At 48.0% G+C, this 27661-nt stretch overlaps 11 non-coding genes across 11 annotated transcripts; all 11 read right to left on the reverse strand.

Moving 5' to 3' along the window:
- Nucleotides 1–1171: 1171 nt before the first annotated feature.
- LOC142285749 (U2 spliceosomal RNA) lies at nucleotides 1172–1362 on the reverse strand. The gene has a single exon (XR_012747090.1). It is a non-coding gene; the product is annotated as a U2 spliceosomal RNA (small nuclear RNA).
- A 1387-nt stretch (nucleotides 1363–2749) lies between these two features.
- LOC142285750 (U2 spliceosomal RNA) lies at nucleotides 2750–2940 on the reverse strand. Its single transcript, XR_012747091.1, has one exon. It is a non-coding gene; the product is annotated as a U2 spliceosomal RNA (small nuclear RNA).
- Nucleotides 2941–4327: 1387 nt separating this feature from the next.
- Nucleotides 4328–4518, reverse strand: LOC142285751 (U2 spliceosomal RNA). The gene has a single exon (XR_012747092.1). It is a non-coding gene; the product is annotated as a U2 spliceosomal RNA (small nuclear RNA).
- Nucleotides 4519–5905: 1387 nt separating this feature from the next.
- On the reverse strand, nucleotides 5906–6096 carry LOC142285753 (U2 spliceosomal RNA). The gene has a single exon (XR_012747094.1). It is a non-coding gene; the product is annotated as a U2 spliceosomal RNA (small nuclear RNA).
- Nucleotides 6097–7483: 1387 nt separating this feature from the next.
- Nucleotides 7484–7674, reverse strand: LOC142285754 (U2 spliceosomal RNA). Its single transcript, XR_012747095.1, has one exon. It is a non-coding gene; the product is annotated as a U2 spliceosomal RNA (small nuclear RNA).
- Nucleotides 7675–18733: 11059 nt separating this feature from the next.
- LOC142285755 (U2 spliceosomal RNA) lies at nucleotides 18734–18924 on the reverse strand. Its single transcript, XR_012747096.1, has one exon. It is a non-coding gene; the product is annotated as a U2 spliceosomal RNA (small nuclear RNA).
- A 1387-nt stretch (nucleotides 18925–20311) lies between these two features.
- Nucleotides 20312–20502, reverse strand: LOC142285756 (U2 spliceosomal RNA). Its single transcript, XR_012747097.1, has one exon. It is a non-coding gene; the product is annotated as a U2 spliceosomal RNA (small nuclear RNA).
- A 1387-nt stretch (nucleotides 20503–21889) lies between these two features.
- On the reverse strand, nucleotides 21890–22080 carry LOC142285757 (U2 spliceosomal RNA). Its single transcript, XR_012747098.1, has one exon. It is a non-coding gene; the product is annotated as a U2 spliceosomal RNA (small nuclear RNA).
- Nucleotides 22081–23467: 1387 nt separating this feature from the next.
- On the reverse strand, nucleotides 23468–23658 carry LOC142285758 (U2 spliceosomal RNA). The gene has a single exon (XR_012747099.1). It is a non-coding gene; the product is annotated as a U2 spliceosomal RNA (small nuclear RNA).
- A 1387-nt stretch (nucleotides 23659–25045) lies between these two features.
- Nucleotides 25046–25236, reverse strand: LOC142285759 (U2 spliceosomal RNA). The gene has a single exon (XR_012747100.1). It is a non-coding gene; the product is annotated as a U2 spliceosomal RNA (small nuclear RNA).
- Nucleotides 25237–26623: 1387 nt separating this feature from the next.
- Nucleotides 26624–26814, reverse strand: LOC142285761 (U2 spliceosomal RNA). Its single transcript, XR_012747101.1, has one exon. It is a non-coding gene; the product is annotated as a U2 spliceosomal RNA (small nuclear RNA).
- Between the last annotated feature and the right edge of the window lie 847 nt (nucleotides 26815–27661).

The following is a 27661-nucleotide window of genomic DNA, read 5'->3' on the forward strand; positions in this document are numbered from 1 at the left end:
GCGCAAGCAACTCCCCTCCCCCTTGCAGTCTTTCCAATTCACGATACAAAAAGACGGACAGGACAGGTTGCCTGACTTTCCGTCACTGCCACCCTTTGCCATCCTTACCCGTAGAAAGCCCTTTCATCATCCCCAAACCCTAATCTTTTCCCTTTCCTTCCCAGCCCCCAAACCCTGCCCTCTGTACCTTTCTCACCACCCGCTTCCCTTCTCCTGTCATCCCCCTACCACCCGGGAAAAAAAGAGATTGCCCCCTCCTTCCACTAGCCCACCCTCCCACCCAAAGAACAACTTCTTCTGCGCAGCTTGTTTTCTAGGCAGCAGCGCTATTGTGATGTCATCGGGGGGCATTGTGACAAGCCGCCAGTGTTCCGTCTCTTCATGTTGTGCACAGTTCAAACGGAAAATACATCAACAGGCAGACTACAGAAAAGCTTACTATCAAAGGTTAGAGGGGGGCTTTCTCAGAGGGCTTTTTACAGTTTTTCTATTCCCAATTAGCCGTTTAAGTGTACTTATTGAAAGTAGTAATTCTTTCATAGGCCGCCCTTTCTTAGTATTTGACGTTCCTTATATTGCGGTATGAGGCTTCGCAGTAGGTTGCAAACATTCATCACCCATGACTGTCCCCAATTGAGCTCAGAAGCTCAATGTCTATCATGACCTCTCTTTTAGAATGTCCAAGAGCAAGCAAACTATTCCTCCAGGAGAGGGCGCCAACAGACTACTAAAGAGATCATCATTACTCAAAGAAAACCCCAAAAACCAATGCATGATAGGAATAAACAGGTAACTTTCTTTGGAGTGGAAGCGGAGAGATCGCACCAGATGCCAATTCTAGATGTTATCACACCTGTGGTCACTGCAGCAGCAGGTGAATCCACTTTGTCCAAAAGGGATCTATTCCATTCAATTGCAAATGATCTAGATAAGACAGAGAACTGCAGCACGGGGACATAGCCGAGTTGGTCAGGTTGAGTGGTGATGAGTTTGCTATTTGGATGAATAAAGAAAGTCAAAAGTGTGAAAGATAAAAAACAAAAGGAGGAAGTGTGAAAAGTGAATGGGCCAAATTGAGGTGCATATGAAGACGTATGCTTTCTTCCAATTCATTAAATCGGGCTAATATGAATCAGGTGAATTGAGTTCTGCTTTTGGAAACTGGGTTAAGAAGGGGTGCACCGTTCCTGGAGGTACTGCAATACCAGGTCAATGCGTGGAGTGGACAGAGCAAGCTCTTTTTCCATCTCCCTGTTCTAAAAATCCATTTAATATATGGTCCCCAGATAGGGGACGTATCAGATATTAAACTGATAAGAACAGATACTACACTTGATCTTAGCCAAAAGGCCGAGAAGCGATAACCAGAATTGGTTTGGGCCTCGAGTGGCACCCTGGCCTATGCCGGACACATCTTAGGGAGAGAGAGCGAGAGGGAGACAAACCCACGCCTACACAAGACATTTTGTCACCCAAGCCAACCCTTGAAAAGGCTGCTTTGCAGAGCCAAAACAAGAAGAATGGTGCGTTTTGCAGCCGCCGCCCACTGCAATGAATCTGAATAACTCCTCCTTTAGGGCGCAAGCAACTCCCCTCCCCCTTGCAGTCTTTCCAATTCACGATACAAAAAGACGGACAGGACAGGTTGCCTGACTTTCCGTCACTGCCACCCTTTGCCATCCTTACCCGTAGAAAGCCCTTTCATCATCCCCAAACCCTAATCTTTTCCCTTTCCTTCCCAGCCCCCAAACCCTGCCCTCTGTACCTTTCTCACCACCCGCTTCCCTTCTCCTGTCATCCCCCTACCACCCGGGAAAAAAAGAGATTGCCCCCTCCTTCCACTAGCCCACCCTCCCACCCAAAGAACAACTTCTTCTGCGCAGCTTGTTTTCTAGGCAGCAGCGCTATTGTGATGTCATCGGGGGGCATTGTGACAAGCCGCCAGTGTTCCGTCTCTTCATGTTGTGCACAGTTCAAACGGAAAATACATCAACAGGCAGACTACAGAAAAGCTTACTATCAAAGGTTAGAGGGGGGCTTTCTCAGAGGGCTTTTTACAGTTTTTCTATTCCCAATTAGCCGTTTAAGTGTACTTATTGAAAGTAGTAATTCTTTCATAGGCCGCCCTTTCTTAGTATTTGACGTTCCTTATATTGCGGTATGAGGCTTCGCAGTAGGTTGCAAACATTCATCACCCATGACTGTCCCCAATTGAGCTCAGAAGCTCAATGTCTATCATGACCTCTCTTTTAGAATGTCCAAGAGCAAGCAAACTATTCCTCCAGGAGAGGGCGCCAACAGACTACTAAAGAGATCATCATTACTCAAAGAAAACCCCAAAAACCAATGCATGATAGGAATAAACAGGTAACTTTCTTTGGAGTGGAAGCGGAGAGATCGCACCAGATGCCAATTCTAGATGTTATCACACCTGTGGTCACTGCAGCAGCAGGTGAATCCACTTTGTCCAAAAGGGATCTATTCCATTCAATTGCAAATGATCTAGATAAGACAGAGAACTGCAGCACGGGGACATAGCCGAGTTGGTCAGGTTGAGTGGTGATGAGTTTGCTATTTGGATGAATAAAGAAAGTCAAAAGTGTGAAAGATAAAAAACAAAAGGAGGAAGTGTGAAAAGTGAATGGGCCAAATTGAGGTGCATATGAAGACGTATGCTTTCTTCCAATTCATTAAATCGGGCTAATATGAATCAGGTGAATTGAGTTCTGCTTTTGGAAACTGGGTTAAGAAGGGGTGCACCGTTCCTGGAGGTACTGCAATACCAGGTCAATGCGTGGAGTGGACAGAGCAAGCTCTTTTTCCATCTCCCTGTTCTAAAAATCCATTTAATATATGGTCCCCAGATAGGGGACGTATCAGATATTAAACTGATAAGAACAGATACTACACTTGATCTTAGCCAAAAGGCCGAGAAGCGATAACCAGAATTGGTTTGGGCCTCGAGTGGCACCCTGGCCTATGCCGGACACATCTTAGGGAGAGAGAGCGAGAGGGAGACAAACCCACGCCTACACAAGACATTTTGTCACCCAAGCCAACCCTTGAAAAGGCTGCTTTGCAGAGCCAAAACAAGAAGAATGGTGCGTTTTGCAGCCGCCGCCCACTGCAATGAATCTGAATAACTCCTCCTTTAGGGCGCAAGCAACTCCCCTCCCCCTTGCAGTCTTTCCAATTCACGATACAAAAAGACGGACAGGACAGGTTGCCTGACTTTCCGTCACTGCCACCCTTTGCCATCCTTACCCGTAGAAAGCCCTTTCATCATCCCCAAACCCTAATCTTTTCCCTTTCCTTCCCAGCCCCCAAACCCTGCCCTCTGTACCTTTCTCACCACCCGCTTCCCTTCTCCTGTCATCCCCCTACCACCCGGGAAAAAAAGAGATTGCCCCCTCCTTCCACTAGCCCACCCTCCCACCCAAAGAACAACTTCTTCTGCGCAGCTTGTTTTCTAGGCAGCAGCGCTATTGTGATGTCATCGGGGGGCATTGTGACAAGCCGCCAGTGTTCCGTCTCTTCATGTTGTGCACAGTTCAAACGGAAAATACATCAACAGGCAGACTACAGAAAAGCTTACTATCAAAGGTTAGAGGGGGGCTTTCTCAGAGGGCTTTTTACAGTTTTTCTATTCCCAATTAGCCGTTTAAGTGTACTTATTGAAAGTAGTAATTCTTTCATAGGCCGCCCTTTCTTAGTATTTGACGTTCCTTATATTGCGGTATGAGGCTTCGCAGTAGGTTGCAAACATTCATCACCCATGACTGTCCCCAATTGAGCTCAGAAGCTCAATGTCTATCATGACCTCTCTTTTAGAATGTCCAAGAGCAAGCAAACTATTCCTCCAGGAGAGGGCGCCAACAGACTACTAAAGAGATCATCATTACTCAAAGAAAACCCCAAAAACCAATGCATGATAGGAATAAACAGGTAACTTTCTTTGGAGTGGAAGCGGAGAGATCGCACCAGATGCCAATTCTAGATGTTATCACACCTGTGGTCACTGCAGCAGCAGGTGAATCCACTTTGTCCAAAAGGGATCTATTCCATTCAATTGCAAATGATCTAGATAAGACAGAGAACTGCAGCACGGGGACATAGCCGAGTTGGTCAGGTTGAGTGGTGATGAGTTTGCTATTTGGATGAATAAAGAAAGTCAAAAGTGTGAAAGATAAAAAACAAAAGGAGGAAGTGTGAAAAGTGAATGGGCCAAATTGAGGTGCATATGAAGACGTATGCTTTCTTCCAATTCATTAAATCGGGCTAATATGAATCAGGTGAATTGAGTTCTGCTTTTGGAAACTGGGTTAAGAAGGGGTGCACCGTTCCTGGAGGTACTGCAATACCAGGTCAATGCGTGGAGTGGACAGAGCAAGCTCTTTTTCCATCTCCCTGTTCTAAAAATCCATTTAATATATGGTCCCCAGATAGGGGACGTATCAGATATTAAACTGATAAGAACAGATACTACACTTGATCTTAGCCAAAAGGCCGAGAAGCGATAACCAGAATTGGTTTGGGCCTCGAGTGGCACCCTGGCCTATGCCGGACACATCTTAGGGAGAGAGAGCGAGAGGGAGACAAACCCACGCCTACACAAGACATTTTGTCACCCAAGCCAACCCTTGAAAAGGCTGCTTTGCAGAGCCAAAACAAGAAGAATGGTGCGTTTTGCAGCCGCCGCCCACTGCAATGAATCTGAATAACTCCTCCTTTAGGGCGCAAGCAACTCCCCTCCCCCTTGCAGTCTTTCCAATTCACGATACAAAAAGACGGACAGGACAGGTTGCCTGACTTTCCGTCACTGCCACCCTTTGCCATCCTTACCCGTAGAAAGCCCTTTCATCATCCCCAAACCCTAATCTTTTCCCTTTCCTTCCCAGCCCCCAAACCCTGCCCTCTGTACCTTTCTCACCACCCGCTTCCCTTCTCCTGTCATCCCCCTACCACCCGGGAAAAAAAGAGATTGCCCCCTCCTTCCACTAGCCCACCCTCCCACCCAAAGAACAACTTCTTCTGCGCAGCTTGTTTTCTAGGCAGCGGCGCTATTGTGATGTCATCGGGGGGCATTGTGACAAGCCGCCAGTGTTCCGTCTCTTCATGTTGTGCACAGTTCAAACGGAAAATACATCAACAGGCAGACTACAGAAAAGCTTACTATCAAAGGTTAGAGGGGGGCTTTCTCAGAGGGCTTTTTACAGTTTTTCTATTCCCAATTAGCCGTTTAAGTGTACTTATTGAAAGTAGTAATTCTTTCATAGGCCGCCCTTTCTTAGTATTTGACGTTCCTTATATTGCGGTATGAGGCTTCGCAGTAGGTTGCAAACATTCATCACCCATGACTGTCCCCAATTGAGCTCAGAAGCTCAATGTCTATCATGACCTCTCTTTTAGAATGTCCAAGAGCAAGCAAACTATTCCTCCAGGAGAGGGCGCCAACAGACTACTAAAGAGATCATCATTACTCAAAGAAAACCCCAAAAACCAATGCATGATAGGAATAAACAGGTAACTTTCTTTGGAGTGGAAGCGGAGAGATCGCACCAGATGCCAATTCTAGATGTTATCACACCTGTGGTCACTGCAGCAGCAGGTGAATCCACTTTGTCCAAAAGGGATCTATTCCATTCAATTGCAAATGATCTAGATAAGACAGAGAACTGCAGCACGGGGACATAGCCGAGTTGGTCAGGTTGAGTGGTGATGAGTTTGCTATTTGGATGAATAAAGAAAGTCAAAAGTGTGAAAGATAAAAAACAAAAGGAGGAAGTGTGAAAAGTGAATGGGCCAAATTGAGGTGCATATGAAGACGTATGCTTTCTTCCAATTCATTAAATCGGGCTAATATGAATCAGGTGAATTGAGTTCTGCTTTTGGAAACTGGGTTAAGAAGGGGTGCACCGTTCCTGGAGGTACTGCAATACCAGGTCAATGCGTGGAGTGGACAGAGCAAGCTCTTTTTCCATCTCCCTGTTCTAAAAATCCATTTAATATATGGTCCCCAGATAGGGGACGTATCAGATATTAAACTGATAAGAACAGATACTACACTTGATCTTAGCCAAAAGGCCGAGAAGCGATAACCAGAATTGGTTTGGGCCTCGAGTGGCACCCTGGCCTATGCCGGACACATCTTAGGGAGAGAGAGCGAGAGGGAGACAAACCCACGCCTACACAAGACATTTTGTCACCCAAGCCAACCCTTGAAAAGGCTGCTTTGCAGAGCCAAAACAAGAAGAATGGTGCGTTTTGCAGCCGCCGCCCACTGCAATGAATCTGAATAACTCCTCCTTTAGGGCGCAAGCAACTCCCCTCCCCCTTGCAGTCTTTCCAATTCACGATACAAAAAGACGGACAGGACAGGTTGCCTGACTTTCCGTCACTGCCACCCTTTGCCATCCTTACCCGTAGAAAGCCCTTTCATCATCCCCAAACCCTAATCTTTTCCCTTTCCTTCCCAGCCCCCAAACCCTGCCCTCTGTACCTTTCTCACCACCCGCTTCCCTTCTCCTGTCATCCCCCTACCACCCGGGAAAAAAAGAGATTGCCCCCTCCTTCCACTAGCCCACCCTCCCACCCAAAGAACAACTTCTTCTGCGCAGCTTGTTTTCTAGGCAGCAGCGCTATTGTGATGTCATCGGGGGGCATTGTGACAAGCCGCCAGTGTTCCGTCTCTTCATGTTGTGCACAGTTCAAACGGAAAATACATCAACAGGCAGACTACAGAAAAGCTTACTATCAAAGGTTAGAGGGGGGCTTTCTCAGAGGGCTTTTTACAGTTTTTCTATTCCCAATTAGCCGTTTAAGTGTACTTATTGAAAGTAGTAATTCTTTCATAGGCCGCCCTTTCTTAGTATTTGACGTTCCTTATATTGCGGTATGAGGCTTCGCAGTAGGTTGCAAACATTCATCACCCATGACTGTCCCCAATTGAGCTCAGAAGCTCAATGTCTATCATGACCTCTCTTTTAGAATGTCCAAGAGCAAGCAAACTATTCCTCCAGGAGAGGGCGCCAACAGACTACTAAAGAGATCATCATTACTCAAAGAAAACCCCAAAAACCAATGCATGATAGGAATAAACAGGTAACTTTCTTTGGAGTGGAAGCGGAGAGATCGCACCAGATGCCAATTCTAGATGTTATCACACCTGTGGTCACTGCAGCAGCAGGTGAATCCACTTTGTCCAAAAGGGATCTATTCCATTCAATTGCAAATGATCTAGATAAGACAGAGAACTGCAGCACGGGGACATAGCCGAGTTGGTCAGGTTGAGTGGTGATGAGTTTGCTATTTGGATGAATAAAGAAAGTCAAAAGTGTGAAAGATAAAAAACAAAAGGAGGAAGTGTGAAAAGTGAATGGGCCAAATTGAGGTGCATATGAAGACGTATGCTTTCTTCCAATTCATTAAATCGGGCTAATATGAATCAGGTGAATTGAGTTCTGCTTTTGGAAACTGGGTTAAGAAGGGGTGCACCGTTCCTGGAGGTACTGCAATACCAGGTCAATGCGTGGAGTGGACAGAGCAAGCTCTTTTTCCATCTCCCTGTTCTAAAAATCCATTTAATATATGGTCCCCAGATAGGGGACGTATCAGATATTAAACTGATAAGAACAGATACTACACTTGATCTTAGCCAAAAGGCCGAGAAGCGATAACCAGAATTGGTTTGGGCCTCGAGTGGCACCCTGGCCTATGCCGGACACATCTTAGGGAGAGAGAGCGAGAGGGAGACAAACCCACGCCTACACAAGACATTTTGTCACCCAAGCCAACCCTTGAAAAGGCTGCTTTGCAGAGCCAAAACAAGAAGAATGGTGCGTTTTGCAGCCGCCGCCCACTGCAATGAATCTGAATAACTCCTCCTTTAGGGCGCAAGCAACTCCCCTCCCCCTTGCAGTCTTTCCAATTCACGATACAAAAAGACGGACAGGACAGGTTGCCTGACTTTCCGTCACTGCCACCCTTTGCCATCCTTACCCGTAGAAAGCCCTTTCATCATCCCCAAACCCTAATCTTTTCCCTTTCCTTCCCAGCCCCCAAACCCTGCCCTCTGTACCTTTCTCACCACCCGCTTCCCTTCTCCTGTCATCCCCCTACCACCCGGGAAAAAAAGAGATTGCCCCCTCCTTCCACTAGCCCACCCTCCCACCCAAAGAACAACTTCTTCTGCGCAGCTTGTTTTCTAGGCAGCGGCGCTATTGTGATGTCATCGGGGGGCATTGTGACAAGCCGCCAGTGTTCCGTCTCTTCATGTTGTGCACAGTTCAAACGGAAAATACATCAACAGGCAGACTACAGAAAAGCTTACTATCAAAGGTTAGAGGGGGGCTTTCTCAGAGGGCTTTTTACAGTTTTTCTATTCCCAATTAGCCGTTTAAGTGTACTTATTGAAAGTAGTAATTCTTTCATAGGCCGCCCTTTCTTAGTATTTGACGTTCCTTATATTGCGGTATGAGGCTTCGCAGTAGGTTGCAAACATTCATCACCCATGACTGTCCCCAATTGAGCTCAGAAGCTCAATGTCTATCATGACCTCTCTTTTAGAATGTCCAAGAGCAAGCAAACTATTCCTCCAGGAGAGGGCGCCAACAGACTACTAAAGAGATCATCATTACTCAAAGAAAACCCCAAAAACCAATGCATGATAGGAATAAACAGGTAACTTTCTTTGGAGTGGAAGCGGAGAGATCGCACCAGATGCCAATTCTAGATGTTATCACACCTGTGGTCACTGCAGCAGCAGGTGAATCCACTTTGTCCAAAAGGGATCTATTCCATTCAATTGCAAATGATCTAGATAAGACAGAGAACTGCAGCACGGGGACATAGCCGAGTTGGTCAGGTTGAGTGGTGATGAGTTTGCTATTTGGATGAATAAAGAAAGTCAAAAGTGTGAAAGATAAAAAATAGTGATGAGCGAGTACTAAAAAGCTCGGGTGCTCGAAGCTCGGGCCGAGCCTCCCAAGATACTCGTGTACTCGGCCCGAGCAACGAGCCCAATGTTATCCTATGGGAGACCCGAGTATTTTTGTGAAATGACCTCCCGGCAGCATGGAGAAACCCTAAAAATGTCACAAAAGTCTCAGAAGAGTGCTCAAATGACATGGCAACAGCATGGGGAAGACCCCTTGAAGCATTTATCACTCAAAAGTCACAGCTGTGAACAATTTTGTCCGCGTTTTACGCCATTTTTACGGACTCACCAGAAAACCTTCCAAAATGACCCCAAAATGATTTTTCATGGCGGAAATGTTAAGGGCACATACCCAATAGTGAGATAGAGCTGGTGTATGTTACTTTTTGAGATCAATACATGAAAGATTTTACGTGAAAACATTGTGTGGCACTCCGATGTCCCTGAGAAGAGACGTACATGAAGGCCTCTTGAGTCTAATGTGCCCATTTTGAGGAAGTGAGTCTTTGTAGTATTTTCCTTTGCCAGGGCAGTCCTAAATTGTGAGGTTCACCAATGCCCCTGCATACAGACGTGCATGAGGGCCTGTAAACCTGAAGTGCCCATTGGAAGGAAGTGGGTGTATTATAGTATAGCCCTTAGGCAGGGAAGCCAAACATTGGGAGGCTCCACGTTGTCCCTGGATAGAGACGTGCATGAAGGCCTGTAAACCTGAAGTGCCCATTGGAAGGAAGTGGGTGTATTATAGTATAGCCCTTAGGCAGGGAAGCCAAACATTGGGAGGCTCCACGTTGTCCCTGGATAGAGACGTGCATGAAGGCCTGTAAACCTGAAGTGCCCATTGGAAGGAAGTGGGTGTATTATAGTATAGCCCTTAGGCAGGGAAGCCAAACATTGGGAGGCTCCACGTTGTCCCTGGATAGAGACGTGCATGAAGGCCTGTAAACCTGAAGTGCCCATTGGAAGGAAGTGGGTGTATTATAGTATAGCCCTTAGGCAGGGAAGCCAAACATTGGGAGGCTCCACGTTGTCCCTGGATAGAGACGTGCATGAAGGCCTGTAAACCTGAAGTGCCCATTGGAAGGAAGTGGGTGTATTATAGTATAGCCCTTAGGCAGGGAAGCCAAACATTGGGAGGCTCCACGTTGTCCCTGGATAGAGACGTGCATGAAGGCCTGTAAACCTGAAGTGCCCATTGGAAGGAAGTGGGTGTATTATAGTATAGCCCTTAGGCAGGGAAGCCAAACATTGGGAGGCTCCACGTTGTCCCTGGATAGAGACGTGCATGAAGGCCTGTAAACCTGAAGTGCCCATTGGAAGGAAGTGGGTGTATTATAGTATAGCCCTTAGGCAGGGAAGCCAAACATTGGGAGGCTCCACGTTGTCCCTGGATAGAGACGTGCATGAAGGCCTGTAAACCTGAAGTGCCCATTGGAAGGAAGTGGGTGTATTATAGTATAGCCCTTAGGCAGGGAAGCCAAACATTGGGAGGCTCCACGTTGTCCCTGGATAGAGACGTGCATGAAGGCCTGTAAACCTGAAGTGCCCATTGGAAGGAAGTGGGTGTATTATAGTATAGCCCTTAGGCAGGGAAGCCAAACATTGGGAGGCTCCACGTTGTCCCTGGATAGAGACGTGCATGAAGGCCTGTAAACCTGAAGTGCCCATTGGAAGGAAGTGGGTGTATTATAGTATAGCCCTTAGGCAGGGAAGCCAAACATTGGGAGGCTCCACGTTGTCCCTGGATAGAGACGTGCATGAAGGCCTGTAAACCTGAAGTGCCCATTGGAAGGAAGTGGGTGTATTATAGTATAGCCCTTAGGCAGGGAAGCCAAACATTGGGAGGCTCCACGTTGTCCCTGGATAGAGACGTGCATGAAGGCCTGTAAACCTGAAGTGCCCATTGGAAGGAAGTGGGTGTATTATAGTATAGCCCTTAGGCAGGGAAGCCAAACATTGGGAGGCTCTACGTTGTCCCTGGATAGAGACCTGTTAGGTTCTTAGTGCCTCCGTGCTTGCATTTAAAAATTGCACGTGTGTGCCTGTTGGTGGCAGCTTTCCGCTGCATTTGTGTGAGTTTTGCACAAACTTGGATATAACACACAAGTCTAGTGAATACACATCAGCACAGCATTGCAAAATGCGCAAGGGCGTTGTCAACGAACAAGGAAGTGGACGTGATGGTGGTGCAGGCAGACACCGAGGTTGTGTGCAAGCTCTAATTTCGCCACAACAAAGGGCCACATCTAGTCGCTCGCACGTCCTGTCCCAAATTCTTGGGGACCGCAGCAGTACACCCCTCTTGAACCAAGACCAGTGTCAACAGGTTGTTAGTTGGATAGCGGATAATGCTTCCAGTCAGATTGGCACCACCACAAACACTCTGTCTTCCACACGGTCAAGTGTCAGTAGCCGTGATACTGCACCGCACATTTCAGAACCTGATCCTCCTTCCTACCACCAGGCCGAGTACACGTCCACGGACATTACTGATCCCACACTTGGACACTCGGAATAGCTGTTCGTTCACGTTTCCATTCACAAATTCTGGCCTCTCGCCAGCTCCTGTTGAAGTGGGCCATGACGAGATTGTATGTACAGATGCACAAATATTTGAGCAGCCACGTTCTCACGAAGTTGGCAACGTGTCTCAACAAGGGGTGGCCGATGATGAGACACAATTGTCAGGAAGTCAGGAGGAGGAGCAGGGTGCGGAAGAGGAAGACGACGTGGTGGATGATCCAGTAACTGACCCAACCTGGCAGGAGGATATGCAGAGCGAGGACAGCAGTGCACAGGGGGAGGGAGGCGTAGCATCACAACAGGCAGTAAGAAGCAGAGTGGTGGCCCCAGGCAGACGTCAGTCAACTGTTCCCCGGAACAACACGACACAAGGTGCCTGTACAAATGTTAGGTCTTCCCGAGTCTGGCTGTAATACTATTGTATGTATTGAGGATTTCGATTGCGTTAGGGCAATGACAACCAGAGACGAGTTCTTGGTGCAAGACATTTATAATATGCAACCAGCAAATATGTACATAAACGGAACAAAAACACAGTAGAACATAAATACAGGAAATACCTTCCAGGGACTGAGCGAAAGGGAATTCCCGGTACCGCGCACCGGACTCCCCCAGGGAGACCACCAACAGCAAACCCCTATACAGGGACTGTCTGGCAATCACCCCAGAAGCCCTAAATGCGCAGCAGCCGGGACACAAAAGGGCAATAGGTAAGTCGAAAAATGTCTGTACGTGATGTGAGTCCAGAGTGGTATTAAACGGAAGGAACCGGGCAGAAGTTCCGACCAAAGACGGCAAACGGAGTCCAGGTACAGCTAGATGATACCAGATGAAGTCCAGAGTCGGTGTCGGTTGTTTTCCAAGAGGATCCGAATAACAATCAGGAACCAAAAGCAGCAGGGCAGGAGCACACAGGAAGCAGTATACTCAGGCACTGGACTAAGCTTTAGGGGCGGCTTTTAAACAGATGGACAGGAAGTAGGGCAACATAACAGAAAACTCCATGTTAACAAAGGGCAAGCTCTTTCAAAAGAAAACTGGAAAACCAGGAACTCTGACACTGGCAGTTTTTTAAGTTGGCTCCAGATGATTCTAAAAAGGCCATTTGCAACACCTGCCATGCCAGCATCACCAGGGGTACCAAAACTAGCAGCCTGACCACCACCAGCATGATCAGGCACATGTCAGCCAAGCACCCGACTTTGTGGGAAGTACAACAGAGTCGAGGAGCAGTGCTTGCTGATGTCACTGCTACGTCTTCGCTGGTTGTGCATGCGAGCCAATCCCCTGTCCATGCTGCCTGCGAACAAGCCTCCTCCACTCCTGCACCTGCAGTTGCCTACGCAGAAAGAACACCATCATCAAGCACGTCCTTGTCCCAGCGCAACGTTCAGTTATCCATTCAGGAAACCTTTGAGCGCAGGCGCAAATACACTGCCAACACCCCACATGCCACAGTTCTAAATGCTAACATTTCGCGACTGCTTGCGCTGGAAATGTTGCCTTTTAGGCTGGTTGAGACAGAAGCATTCCGCGAACTGATGGTGGCAGCTGTCCCACGTTACTCGGTCCACAGCCGCCACTATTTCTCCCTGTGTGCCGTCCCCGCATTGCATAACTAACCACGTGTCACAAAACATCACACGTGCCCGGAACAACGCTGTTTCAGCCAAAGTCCACCTAACCACAGACACGTGGACAAGTGCATGTGGGCAAGGCCGCTACATCTCGTTGACGTCACACTGGGTTAATATTGTGCAAGCTGGGACCCAGTCTGAGCGAGGGACGGAATACGTCCTTCACACACCAAGTTTTGCAGGCCCTACCTCAGTCAGGGTTTCACACACACTCTACAGCTCCGGAATGTCATGCTCCTCAGCCTCCTCCTCCTCCTGCGCATCCTGATCCACTTTACCCTCCACACCAGTCCCAAGCTGTAAGTGTCGCTGGCGGAGGAGGGGACGGTGCGCTCTCCCACTGCTCGGGTCCGGCTGACGCAGCTCTACGGCTGCTGCTGCTCGTTGGCTCGAGCGATGGCCGGATCCCGGGGACTCGAGCGGCGCTACTCGCCCGTGAGTGAAAAGGGGTGGTTTGGGTTTTGGGGATATTGTCCGTGACGCCACCCACGGTTGTGGTGATTGTGTGGACACCACCGCTGCTCTGGACGGGGATCCCGGGAGCCTGTGACAGGGAGCAGCTTTGTTGTTATTTCTCCCCTACGTGGGTAGGGGGGTTGGTTGTCCCGGGGCCTGGTGATGGGGTAGAGATGGATGACAGGCGGGTTGCGGGGCCTGATGAAGTGCATGGTCGCAGGGGCAGCGCTGTGCCGCACGGCACGGAGGTACTCACTCAGCCCAATGATGATGACACAGTTCAGGGTAAAACAAGTGGCTGGATGGACAGGTCACTCGGACGGCTGCGGTTGTTCCTCCCTGCAGGTTAGTGATGACTGTCTCTCCCTGCACCGAAGTTAAGTGTTGGTAGTGATGGTTTCCCAACGGTAACCCGCTCCCTGACCTGGATATGGGCCGGAGGAGCCCCTTTTGCCCACAGGCGCTGGCCCTGGGAGACGGTTGCCCTTGCCGGTGGCTGTGTCTCCCCTTCACGGTTGTACGGTTGCCTTCTATCTGGACTTGGCTGTTTGGAAACCCTGAGGTCCCCTTCAATAACGGATTTGGCAAATTCACGGCGACACCAAGCCTTGCCGGGATCCGAAAGTCCTCTGCCAATGGTGCTGGCTTCGCTTTGTATACCGGTCCGGTACGGCCGGGTCACCACCCGTCCACGGTCCTTACGGCAGACTCCAATCGGCCTCCACTGCAGACGGTCAGCACATCCTGCCAACCTTGCTGTCCTGTCCAGGCCACACACCCGGACCAACTTCAGGCTCTTTGCTGTCACTTTTCTCCTCTCTACTACTTTCCTCCTTCCACTTCCTTAGCTTAACTCTCACTGCCTGTGTTTTCCCTCCTCCTCGGTGGGTGGAGACCAACCGCCTGGCTCCACACCCTGGTGTGGACAACAGCCCCTGGGGAAGGCAACAAGGATTTTGTGTTTTGACTATGATATGCCTGCAGGGAGTGTGGGGTGTTTAAGTGTTGTGCTCTGTGGCCCCTGGCTTGTCCAGGGCGACACAGAAGCACTGCAGCACTGCCTCGGCGAAGCGGCAACAGGCAGTGCTGAAGCTAATCTGCATAGGTGACAAACCCCACAATGCAGAAGAGGTGTGGACAGCTCTGAAACAGCAGGCAGATCACTGGCTCACAACTCTGAACCTAAAGCCAGGAAAGGTGGTGTGTGACAATGGCCGGAACCTGGTGGCGGCTTTGAGGCGAGGCCAGCTGACACATGTTCCATGCTTGGCCCATGTGCTCAACCTCGAGGTTCAGCGGTTTCTAAAGTCATAGTCAGAGCTGTCTGATCTGCTGGTAAAAGTTCGCCGCCTGTCTGCACATTTTCGAAAGTCACCTACTGCTTCAGCCGGCCTTGCCGCCTTAAGACGCCGTTTGCATCTTCCGGCACACAGACTGGTGTGTGATGTCCCCACGCGTTGGAATTCAACTCTGCACATGTTGGTCAGGATATGTGAGCAGAAGAGGGCAGTTGTTGAGTACCTGCATCACCTAAGCCGTCGGGAAATGGGTCAAACTCCACACATAACACCTGAGGAGTGGAGATGGATGTCCGACCTATGCACCATCCGCCAAAACTTTGAGGACTACAACAAGATGGTGAGCGGCGATGACGACATTATTAGCGTCACCATACCGCTTCTCTGCCTTCTAAAATGGTCTCTGCTCAGAAAACAAACATGATGCATTGCAGGCGGAGCGCGATGAGTTTCAGCAAGAAACAGTAGTGGGTGTGGGTGATGATAACACACAGCCCAGCCTCGTCTCATCACAACGTGCAGTGGAGGACTATGACGAGGAGGAGGATGAAGACATGGAGCAACTCTCTGGCCAAATTGAGGATATGACATGCAGTCATATCCTCGGTTCAGCGTGGCTGGCCAGAGGACAGGGTAGATGATGAGGAGGAGGAGGACAGCATGTTCAGTCATCGTGTCGGTCAGGATACTGAAGTGATGGCTGTTAAGAGTCTGGCACACATGGCTGACTTTATGGTAAGCTGCCTGTCTCGTGACCCTCGCGTTAAGAACATCTTGGCCGACAATCATTACTGGTTGGTAACACTGTTAGACCCACGCTAAAAGGAGAACTTTATGTCTCTTATTCCCGAGGCGGAGAGGTCAGGCAAAATGCAGCAGTTCCAGAAGGCCATAGTCACGGAAGTAGGCAAAGCATTCCCCTCACAAAACGCTAGCGGCATAGGTCATGAATCAGTGGACAACCGAGGCGTACAGCCGAGAGAGGCACAAGTCCAATCCGCCAGAGGTAGGGGAACAGTCTTTAAGATGTGTGACAGTTTTCTCAGCCCCTCACGTACCACAGCCCCTGAGGTGCGGGGTAGTGCCACAAGAAATCCTAAGTTTGCCCAGATGCTGAAGGAGTACCTTGCAGATCGAACAACTGTACTCCGACATTCCTCTGTGCCTTACAATTATTGGGTATCCAAGCTGGACACGTGGCATGAATTGGCTCTCTACGCCTTGGAAGGCCTGGCCTGCCCTGCTGCTAGCGTTTTGTCAGAGCGTGTTTTTAGTGCCGCAGGTGGAATCATTACAGATAAACGCACCCGCCTGTCAACTGAAAATGCTGACAAGCTGACTCTGATCAAGATGAACAAGGGTTGGATTGGGCCAGACTTCACCACACCACCAGCAAATGAGAGCGGAATTTAAAGTTTGCCATGTACCTCCACTCACCCATGGGTACACACTTCTGGAGTTTGGCTAATCGCTGGACTGCTCCTCCTTCTCCTCATGCGCCACCATGATGATGACCGTTACAAATTGCAATACTTAGGCCTTTGTTTCAGGTATACCCCCAGTGGTAAATTTTTTCGCCCATTCTTTGCAGAATGGACATTACAACGACAGGAGACCCACTCCTTTGCAATGGGAACAATGTTTTGAGGCCCTCATGCACGTCTCTATCCAGGGACAACGTGGAGCCTGACGCTGCCACCGACTGCCACACACGTGCTGTTTTTAAATGCAAGCACGGACGCAATAAGAACCTAACTGGTTTTTAGGAGCGACAATTACTGAGAAGTCTGACACTATCAGACACTGCTGACTGACGTGTATTATACACTAGACTTGTGCGTTATATAATAGTTTGTGCAAAACGCGCACCTGTACCCTGCCACCGACTGCCACACACGTGCTGTTTTTAAATGCAAGCACGGACGCAATAAGAACCTAACTGGTTTTTAGGAGCGACAATTACTGAGAAGTCTGACACTATCAGACACTGCTGACTGACGTGTATTATACACTAGACTTGTGCGTTATATAATAGTTTGTGCAAAACGCGCACCTGTACCCTGCCACCGACTGCCACACACGTGCTGTTTTTAAATGCAAGCACGGACGCAATAAGAACCTAACTGGTTTTTAGGAGCGACAATTACTGAGAAGTCTGACACTATCAGACACTGCTGACTGACGTGTATTATACACTAGACTTGTGCGTTATATAATAGTTTGTGCAAAACGCGCACCTGTACCCTGCCACCGACTGCCACACACGTGCTGTTTTTAAATGCAAGCACGGACGCAATAAGAACATAACTGGTTTTTAGGAGCGACAATTACTGAGAAGTCTGACACTATCAGACACTGCTGACTGACGTGTATTATACACTAGACTTGTGCGTTATATAATAGTTTGTGCAAAACGCGCACCTGTACCCTGCCACCGACTGCCACACACGTGCTGTTTTTAAATGCAAGCACGGACGCAATAAGAACCTAACTGGTTTTTAGGAGCGACAATTACTGAGAAGTCTGACACTATCAGACACTGCTGACTGACGTGTATTATACACTAGACTTGTGCGTTATATAATAGTTTGTGCAAAACGCGCACCTGTACCCTGCCACCGACTGCCACACACGTGCTGTTTTTAAATGCAAGCACGGACGCAATAAGAACCTAACTGGTTTTTAGGAGCGACAATTACTGAGAAGTCTGACACTATCAGACACTGCTGACTGACGTGTATTATACACTAGACTTGTGCGTTATATAATAGTTTGTGCAAAACGCGCACCTGTACCCTGCCACCGACTGCCACACACGTGCTGTTTTTAAATGCAAGCACGGACGCAATAAGAACCTAACTGGTTTTTAGGAGCGACAATTACTGAGAAGTCTGACACTATCAGACACTGCTGACTGACGTGTATTATACACTAGACTTGTGCGTTATATAATAGTTTGTGCAAAACGCGCACCTGTACCCTGCCACCGACTGCCACACACGTGCTGTTTTTAAATGCAAGCACGGACGCAATAAGAACATAACTGGTTTTTAGGAGCGACAATTACTGAGAAGTCTGACACTATCTGGACTGTTTTACACTGTGTACACCAGCCCCAGATATGATGAAGGCTGGTATACGGTCACCACTAGGAATGGCTATATATACCCTGCCTGCCTGCCTGTATACTGCTACAATAGTCCTGACAAGGACTCTTCTGGTCACTAGCCTGTATTCCGACCTGGCTATACCCTGCCTGTATATAGCAACAATAGTCCTGAGAAGGACTCTGCTACTGTACTCCGACCTGGCTATACCCTGCCTGCCTGTATACAACTAGAATAGTCCTGAGAAGGACTTCTGGTCACACTGTTTGCAGCCCTGCTCCGGAACTAACTATAAAGGGCCGCAAAGCTTTCCCTGAATCAGCGACACTCTCCCTACACTCACTGTCAGAATAGCTGTGAGCAGAGCACAGCGCGCCGGCCTATATAAAGGCTCGGTGACGCTGTGCAGGCCGGCCAATCACTGCAATTCCACAACTAACAGGGCTGTGGCATTGCAGTGGTCTGCCAGCCAATCCCTGCATGAGGGCTGGCTCTCAAAAGAGCGCCAACATGCAGAAATGAAGACCACGAGTAAAGCACGAGTATCGCGAGATTACTCGGTCCCCGCCGAGCAGCCCGAGTACAGTGATACTCGTGCGAGTACCGAGTAGTGACAAGCATGCTCGCTCATCACTAATAAAAAACAAAAGGAGGAAGTGTGAAAAGTGAATGGGCCAAATTGAGGTGCATATGAAGACGTATGCTTTCTTCCAATTCATTAAATCGGGCTAATATGAATCAGGTGAATTGAGTTCTGCTTTTGGAAACTGGGTTAAGAAGGGGTGCACCGTTCCTGGAGGTACTGCAATACCAGGTCAATGCGTGGAGTGGACAGAGCAAGCTCTTTTTCCATCTCCCTGTTCTAAAAATCCATTTAATATATGGTCCCCAGATAGGGGACGTATCAGATATTAAACTGATAAGAACAGATACTACACTTGATCTTAGCCAAAAGGCCGAGAAGCGATAACCAGAATTGGTTTGGGCCTCGAGTGGCACCCTGGCCTATGCCGGACACATCTTAGGGAGAGAGAGCGAGAGGGAGACAAACCCACGCCTACACAAGACATTTTGTCACCCAAGCCAACCCTTGAAAAGGCTGCTTTGCAGAGCCAAAACAAGAAGAATGGTGCGTTTTGCAGCCGCCGCCCACTGCAATGAATCTGAATAACTCCTCCTTTAGGGCGCAAGCAACTCCCCTCCCCCTTGCAGTCTTTCCAATTCACGATACAAAAAGACGGACAGGACAGGTTGCCTGACTTTCCGTCACTGCCACCCTTTGCCATCCTTACCCGTAGAAAGCCCTTTCATCATCCCCAAACCCTAATCTTTTCCCTTTCCTTCCCAGCCCCCAAACCCTGCCCTCTGTACCTTTCTCACCACCCGCTTCCCTTCTCCTGTCATCCCCCTACCACCCGGGAAAAAAAGAGATTGCCCCCTCCTTCCACTAGCCCACCCTCCCACCCAAAGAACAACTTCTTCTGCGCAGCTTGTTTTCTAGGCAGCAGCGCTATTGTGATGTCATCGGGGGGCATTGTGACAAGCCGCCAGTGTTCCGTCTCTTCATGTTGTGCACAGTTCAAACGGAAAATACATCAACAGGCAGACTACAGAAAAGCTTACTATCAAAGGTTAGAGGGGGGCTTTCTCAGAGGGCTTTTTACAGTTTTTCTATTCCCAATTAGCCGTTTAAGTGTACTTATTGAAAGTAGTAATTCTTTCATAGGCCGCCCTTTCTTAGTATTTGACGTTCCTTATATTGCGGTATGAGGCTTCGCAGTAGGTTGCAAACATTCATCACCCATGACTGTCCCCAATTGAGCTCAGAAGCTCAATGTCTATCATGACCTCTCTTTTAGAATGTCCAAGAGCAAGCAAACTATTCCTCCAGGAGAGGGCGCCAACAGACTACTAAAGAGATCATCATTACTCAAAGAAAACCCCAAAAACCAATGCATGATAGGAATAAACAGGTAACTTTCTTTGGAGTGGAAGCGGAGAGATCGCACCAGATGCCAATTCTAGATGTTATCACACCTGTGGTCACTGCAGCAGCAGGTGAATCCACTTTGTCCAAAAGGGATCTATTCCATTCAATTGCAAATGATCTAGATAAGACAGAGAACTGCAGCACGGGGACATAGCCGAGTTGGTCAGGTTGAGTGGTGATGAGTTTGCTATTTGGATGAATAAAGAAAGTCAAAAGTGTGAAAGATAAAAAACAAAAGGAGGAAGTGTGAAAAGTGAATGGGCCAAATTGAGGTGCATATGAAGACGTATGCTTTCTTCCAATTCATTAAATCGGGCTAATATGAATCAGGTGAATTGAGTTCTGCTTTTGGAAACTGGGTTAAGAAGGGGTGCACCGTTCCTGGAGGTACTGCAATACCAGGTCAATGCGTGGAGTGGACAGAGCAAGCTCTTTTTCCATCTCCCTGTTCTAAAAATCCATTTAATATATGGTCCCCAGATAGGGGACGTATCAGATATTAAACTGATAAGAACAGATACTACACTTGATCTTAGCCAAAAGGCCGAGAAGCGATAACCAGAATTGGTTTGGGCCTCGAGTGGCACCCTGGCCTATGCCGGACACATCTTAGGGAGAGAGAGCGAGAGGGAGACAAACCCACGCCTACACAAGACATTTTGTCACCCAAGCCAACCCTTGAAAAGGCTGCTTTGCAGAGCCAAAACAAGAAGAATGGTGCGTTTTGCAGCCGCCGCCCACTGCAATGAATCTGAATAACTCCTCCTTTAGGGCGCAAGCAACTCCCCTCCCCCTTGCAGTCTTTCCAATTCACGATACAAAAAGACGGACAGGACAGGTTGCCTGACTTTCCGTCACTGCCACCCTTTGCCATCCTTACCCGTAGAAAGCCCTTTCATCATCCCCAAACCCTAATCTTTTCCCTTTCCTTCCCAGCCCCCAAACCCTGCCCTCTGTACCTTTCTCACCACCCGCTTCCCTTCTCCTGTCATCCCCCTACCACCCGGGAAAAAAAGAGATTGCCCCCTCCTTCCACTAGCCCACCCTCCCACCCAAAGAACAACTTCTTCTGCGCAGCTTGTTTTCTAGGCAGCAGCGCTATTGTGATGTCATCGGGGGGCATTGTGACAAGCCGCCAGTGTTCCGTCTCTTCATGTTGTGCACAGTTCAAACGGAAAATACATCAACAGGCAGACTACAGAAAAGCTTACTATCAAAGGTTAGAGGGGGGCTTTCTCAGAGGGCTTTTTACAGTTTTTCTATTCCCAATTAGCCGTTTAAGTGTACTTATTGAAAGTAGTAATTCTTTCATAGGCCGCCCTTTCTTAGTATTTGACGTTCCTTATATTGCGGTATGAGGCTTCGCAGTAGGTTGCAAACATTCATCACCCATGACTGTCCCCAATTGAGCTCAGAAGCTCAATGTCTATCATGACCTCTCTTTTAGAATGTCCAAGAGCAAGCAAACTATTCCTCCAGGAGAGGGCGCCAACAGACTACTAAAGAGATCATCATTACTCAAAGAAAACCCCAAAAACCAATGCATGATAGGAATAAACAGGTAACTTTCTTTGGAGTGGAAGCGGAGAGATCGCACCAGATGCCAATTCTAGATGTTATCACACCTGTGGTCACTGCAGCAGCAGGTGAATCCACTTTGTCCAAAAGGGATCTATTCCATTCAATTGCAAATGATCTAGATAAGACAGAGAACTGCAGCACGGGGACATAGCCGAGTTGGTCAGGTTGAGTGGTGATGAGTTTGCTATTTGGATGAATAAAGAAAGTCAAAAGTGTGAAAGATAAAAAACAAAAGGAGGAAGTGTGAAAAGTGAATGGGCCAAATTGAGGTGCATATGAAGACGTATGCTTTCTTCCAATTCATTAAATCGGGCTAATATGAATCAGGTGAATTGAGTTCTGCTTTTGGAAACTGGGTTAAGAAGGGGTGCACCGTTCCTGGAGGTACTGCAATACCAGGTCAATGCGTGGAGTGGACAGAGCAAGCTCTTTTTCCATCTCCCTGTTCTAAAAATCCATTTAATATATGGTCCCCAGATAGGGGACGTATCAGATATTAAACTGATAAGAACAGATACTACACTTGATCTTAGCCAAAAGGCCGAGAAGCGATAACCAGAATTGGTTTGGGCCTCGAGTGGCACCCTGGCCTATGCCGGACACATCTTAGGGAGAGAGAGCGAGAGGGAGACAAACCCACGCCTACACAAGACATTTTGTCACCCAAGCCAACCCTTGAAAAGGCTGCTTTGCAGAGCCAAAACAAGAAGAATGGTGCGTTTTGCAGCCGCCGCCCACTGCAATGAATCTGAATAACTCCTCCTTTAGGGCGCAAGCAACTCCCCTCCCCCTTGCAGTCTTTCCAATTCACGATACAAAAAGACGGACAGGACAGGTTGCCTGACTTTCCGTCACTGCCACCCTTTGCCATCCTTACCCGTAGAAAGCCCTTTCATCATCCCCAAACCCTAATCTTTTCCCTTTCCTTCCCAGCCCCCAAACCCTGCCCTCTGTACCTTTCTCACCACCCGCTTCCCTTCTCCTGTCATCCCCCTACCACCCGGGAAAAAAAGAGATTGCCCCCTCCTTCCACTAGCCCACCCTCCCACCCAAAGAACAACTTCTTCTGCGCAGCTTGTTTTCTAGGCAGCAGCGCTATTGTGATGTCATCGGGGGGCATTGTGACAAGCCGCCAGTGTTCCGTCTCTTCATGTTGTGCACAGTTCAAACGGAAAATACATCAACAGGCAGACTACAGAAAAGCTTACTATCAAAGGTTAGAGGGGGGCTTTCTCAGAGGGCTTTTTACAGTTTTTCTATTCCCAATTAGCCGTTTAAGTGTACTTATTGAAAGTAGTAATTCTTTCATAGGCCGCCCTTTCTTAGTATTTGACGTTCCTTATATTGCGGTATGAGGCTTCGCAGTAGGTTGCAAACATTCATCACCCATGACTGTCCCCAATTGAGCTCAGAAGCTCAATGTCTATCATGACCTCTCTTTTAGAATGTCCAAGAGCAAGCAAACTATTCCTCCAGGAGAGGGCGCCAACAGACTACTAAAGAGATCATCATTACTCAAAGAAAACCCCAAAAACCAATGCATGATAGGAATAAACAGGTAACTTTCTTTGGAGTGGAAGCGGAGAGATCGCACCAGATGCCAATTCTAGATGTTATCACACCTGTGGTCACTGCAGCAGCAGGTGAATCCACTTTGTCCAAAAGGGATCTATTCCATTCAATTGCAAATGATCTAGATAAGACAGAGAACTGCAGCACGGGGACATAGCCGAGTTGGTCAGGTTGAGTGGTGATGAGTTTGCTATTTGGATGAATAAAGAAAGTCAAAAGTGTGAAAGATAAAAAACAAAAGGAGGAAGTGTGAAAAGTGAATGGGCCAAATTGAGGTGCATATGAAGACGTATGCTTTCTTCCAATTCATTAAATCGGGCTAATATGAATCAGGTGAATTGAGTTCTGCTTTTGGAAACTGGGTTAAGAAGGGGTGCACCGTTCCTGGAGGTACTGCAATACCAGGTCAATGCGTGGAGTGGACAGAGCAAGCTCTTTTTCCATCTCCCTGTTCTAAAAATCCATTTAATATATGGTCCCCAGATAGGGGACGTATCAGATATTAAACTGATAAGAACAGATACTACACTTGATCTTAGCCAAAAGGCCGAGAAGCGATAACCAGAATTGGTTTGGGCCTCGAGTGGCACCCTGGCCTATGCCGGACACATCTTAGGGAGAGAGAGCGAGAGGGAGACAAACCCACGCCTACACAAGACATTTTGTCACCCAAGCCAACCCTTGAAAAGGCTGCTTTGCAGAGCCAAAACAAGAAGAATGGTGCGTTTTGCAGCCGCCGCCCACTGCAATGAATCTGAATAACTCCTCCTTTAGGGCGCAAGCAACTCCCCTCCCCCTTGCAGTCTTTCCAATTCACGATACAAAAAGACGGACAGGACAGGTTGCCTGACTTTCCGTCACTGCCACCCTTTGCCATCCTTACCCGTAGAAAGCCCTTTCATCATCCCCAAACCCTAATCTTTTCCCTTTCCTTCCCAGCCCCCAAACCCTGCCCTCTGTACCTTTCTCACCACCCGCTTCCCTTCTCCTGTCATCCCCCTACCACCCGGGAAAAAAAGAGATTGCCCCCTCCTTCCACTAGCCCACCCTCCCACCCAAAGAACAACTTCTTCTGCGCAGCTTGTTTTCTAGGCAGCAGCGCTATTGTGATGTCATCGGGGGGCATTGTGACAAGCCGCCAGTGTTCCGTCTCTTCATGTTGTGCACAGTTCAAACGGAAAATACATCAACAGGCAGACTACAGAAAAGCTTACTATCAAAGGTTAGAGGGGGGCTTTCTCAGAGGGCTTTTTACAGTTTTTCTATTCCCAATTAGCCGTTTAAGTGTACTTATTGAAAGTAGTAATTCTTTCATAGGCCGCCCTTTCTTAGTATTTGACGTTCCTTATATTGCGGTATGAGGCTTCGCAGTAGGTTGCAAACATTCATCACCCATGACTGTCCCCAATTGAGCTCAGAAGCTCAATGTCTATCATGACCTCTCTTTTAGAATGTCCAAGAGCAAGCAAACTATTCCTCCAGGAGAGGGCGCCAACAGACTACTAAAGAGATCATCATTACTCAAAGAAAACCCCAAAAACCAATGCATGATAGGAATAAACAGGTAACTTTCTTTGGAGTGGAAGCGGAGAGATCGCACCAGATGCCAATTCTAGATGTTATCACACCTGTGGTCACTGCAGCAGCAGGTGAATCCACTTTGTCCAAAAGGGATCTATTCCATTCAATTGCAAATGATCTAGATAAGACAGAGAACTGCAGCACGGGGACATAGCCGAGTTGGTCAGGTTGAGTGGTGATGAGTTTGCTATTTGGATGAATAAAGAAAGTCAAAAGTGTGAAAGATAAAAAACAAAAGGAGGAAGTGTGAAAAGTGAATGGGCCAAATTGAGGTGCATATGAAGACGTATGCTTTCTTCCAATTCATTAAATCGGGCTAATATGAATCAGGTGAATTGAGTTCTGCTTTTGGAAACTGGGTTAAGAAGGGGTGCACCGTTCCTGGAGGTACTGCAATACCAGGTCAATGCGTGGAGTGGACAGAGCAAGCTCTTTTTCCATCTCCCTGTTCTAAAAATCCATTTAATATATGGTCCCCAGATAGGGGACGTATCAGATATTAAACTGATAAGAACAGATACTACACTTGATCTTAGCCAAAAGGCCGAGAAGCGATAACCAGAATTGGTTTGGGCCTCGAGTGGCACCCTGGCCTATGCCGGACACATCTTAGGGAGAGAGAGCGAGAGGGAGACAAACCCACGCCTACACAAGACATTTTGTCACCCAAGCCAACCCTTGAAAAGGCTGCTTTGCAGAGCCAAAACAAGAAGAATGGTGCGTTTTGCAGCCGCCGCCCACTGCAATGAATCTGAATAACTCCTCCTTTAGGGCGCAAGCAACTCCCCTCCCCCTTGCAGTCTTTCCAATTCACGATACAAAAAGACGGACAGGACAGGTTGCCTGACTTTCCGTCACTGCCACCCTTTGCCATCCTTACCCGTAGAAAGCCCTTTCATCATCCCCAAACCCTAATCTTTTCCCTTTCCTTCCCAGCCCCCAAACCCTGCCCTCTGTACCTTTCTCACCACCCGCTTCCCTTCTCCTGTCATCCCCCTACCACCCGGGAAAAAAAGAGATTGCCCCCTCCTTCCACTAGCCCACCCTCCCACCCAAAGAACAACTTCTTCTGCACAGCTTGTTTTCTAGGCAGCAGCGCTATTGTGATGTCATCGGGGGGCATTGTGACAAGCCGCCAGTGTTCCGTCTCTTCATGTTGTGCACAGTTCAAACGGAAAATACATCAACAGGCAGACTACAGAAAAGCTTACTATCAAAGGTTAGAGGGGGGCTTTCTCAGAGGGCTTTTTACAGTTTTTCTATTCCCAATTAGCCGTTTAAGTGTACTTATTGAAAGTAGTAATTCTTTCATAGGCCGCCCTTTCTTAGTATTTGACGATCCTTATATTGCGGTATGAGGCTTCGCAGTAGGTTGCAAACATTCATCACCCATGACTGTCCCCAATTGAGCTCAGAAGCTCAATGTCTATCATGACCTCTCTTTTAGAATGTCCAAGAGCAAGCAAACTATTCCTCCAGGAGAGGGCGCCAACAGACTACTAAAGAGATCATCATTACTCAAAGAAAACCCCAAAAACCAATGCATGATAGGAATAAACAGGTAACTTTCTTTGGAGTGGAAGCGGAGAGATCGCACCAGATGCCAATTCTAGATGTTATCACACCTGTGGTCACTGCAGCAGCAGGTGAATCCACTTTGTCCAAAAGGGATCTATTCCATTCAATTGCAAATGATCTAGATAAGACAGAGAACTGCAGCACGGGGACATAGCCGAGTTGGTCAGGTTGAGTGGTGATGAGTTTGCTATTTGGATGAATAAAGAAAGTCAAAAGTGTGAAAGATAAAAAACAAAAGGAGGAAGTGTGAAAAGTGAATGGGCCAAATTGAGGTGCATATGAAGACGTATGCTTTCTTCCAATTCATTAAATCGGGCTAATATGAATCAGGTGAATTGAGTTCTGCTTTTGGAAACTGGGTTAAGAAGGGGTGCACCGTTCCTGGAGGTACTGCAATACCAGGTCAATGCGTGGAGTGGACAGAGCAAGCTCTTTTTCCATCTCCCTGTTCTAAAAATCCATTTAATATATGGTCCCCAGATAGGGGACGTATCAGATATTAAACTGATAAGAACAGATACTACACTTGATCTTAGCCAAAAGGCCGAGAAGCGATAACCAGAATTGGTTTGGGCCTCGAGTGGCACCCTGGCCTATGCCGGACACATCTTAGGGAGAGAGAGCGAGAGGGAGACAAACCCACGCCTACACAAGACATTTTGTCACCCAAGCCAACCCTTGAAAAGGCTGCTTTGCAGAGCCAAAACAAGAAGAATGGTGCGTTTTGCAGCCGCCGCCCACTGCAATGAATCTGAATAACTCCTCCTTTAGGGCGCAAGCAACTCCCCTCCCCCTTGCAGTCTTTCCAATTCACGATACAAAAAGACGGACAGGACAGGTTGCCTGACTTTCCGTCACTGCCACCCTTTGCCATCCTTACCCGTAGAAAGCCCTTTCATCATCCCCAAACCCTAATCTTTTCCCTTTCCTTCCCAGCCCCCAAACCCTGCCCTCTGTACCTTTCTCACCACCCGCTTCCCTTCTCCTGTCATCCCCCTACCACCCGGGAAAAAAAGAGATTGCCCCCTCCTTCCACTAGCCCACCCTCCCACCCAAAGAACAACTTCTTCTGCGCAGCTTGTTTTCTAGGCAGCAGCGCTATTGTGATGTCATCGGGGGGCATTGTGACAAGCCGCCAGTGTTCCGTCTCTTCATGTTGTGCACAGTTCAAACGGAAAATACATCAACAGGCAGACTACAGAAAAGCTTACTATCAAAGGTTAGAGGGGGGCTTTCTCAGAGGGCTTTTTACAGTTTTTCTATTCCCAATTAGCCGTTTAAGTGTACTTATTGAAAGTAGTAATTCTTTCATAGGCCGCCCTTTCTTAGTATTTGACGTTCCTTATATTGCGGTATGAGGCTTCGCAGTAGGTTGCAAACATTCATCACCCATGACTGTCCCC

Source organism: Anomaloglossus baeobatrachus, unplaced genomic scaffold (genome assembly GCF_048569485.1).
Source record: "Anomaloglossus baeobatrachus isolate aAnoBae1 unplaced genomic scaffold, aAnoBae1.hap1 Scaffold_615, whole genome shotgun sequence".
Classification (NCBI taxonomy): domain Eukaryota; kingdom Metazoa; phylum Chordata; class Amphibia; order Anura; family Aromobatidae; genus Anomaloglossus; species Anomaloglossus baeobatrachus.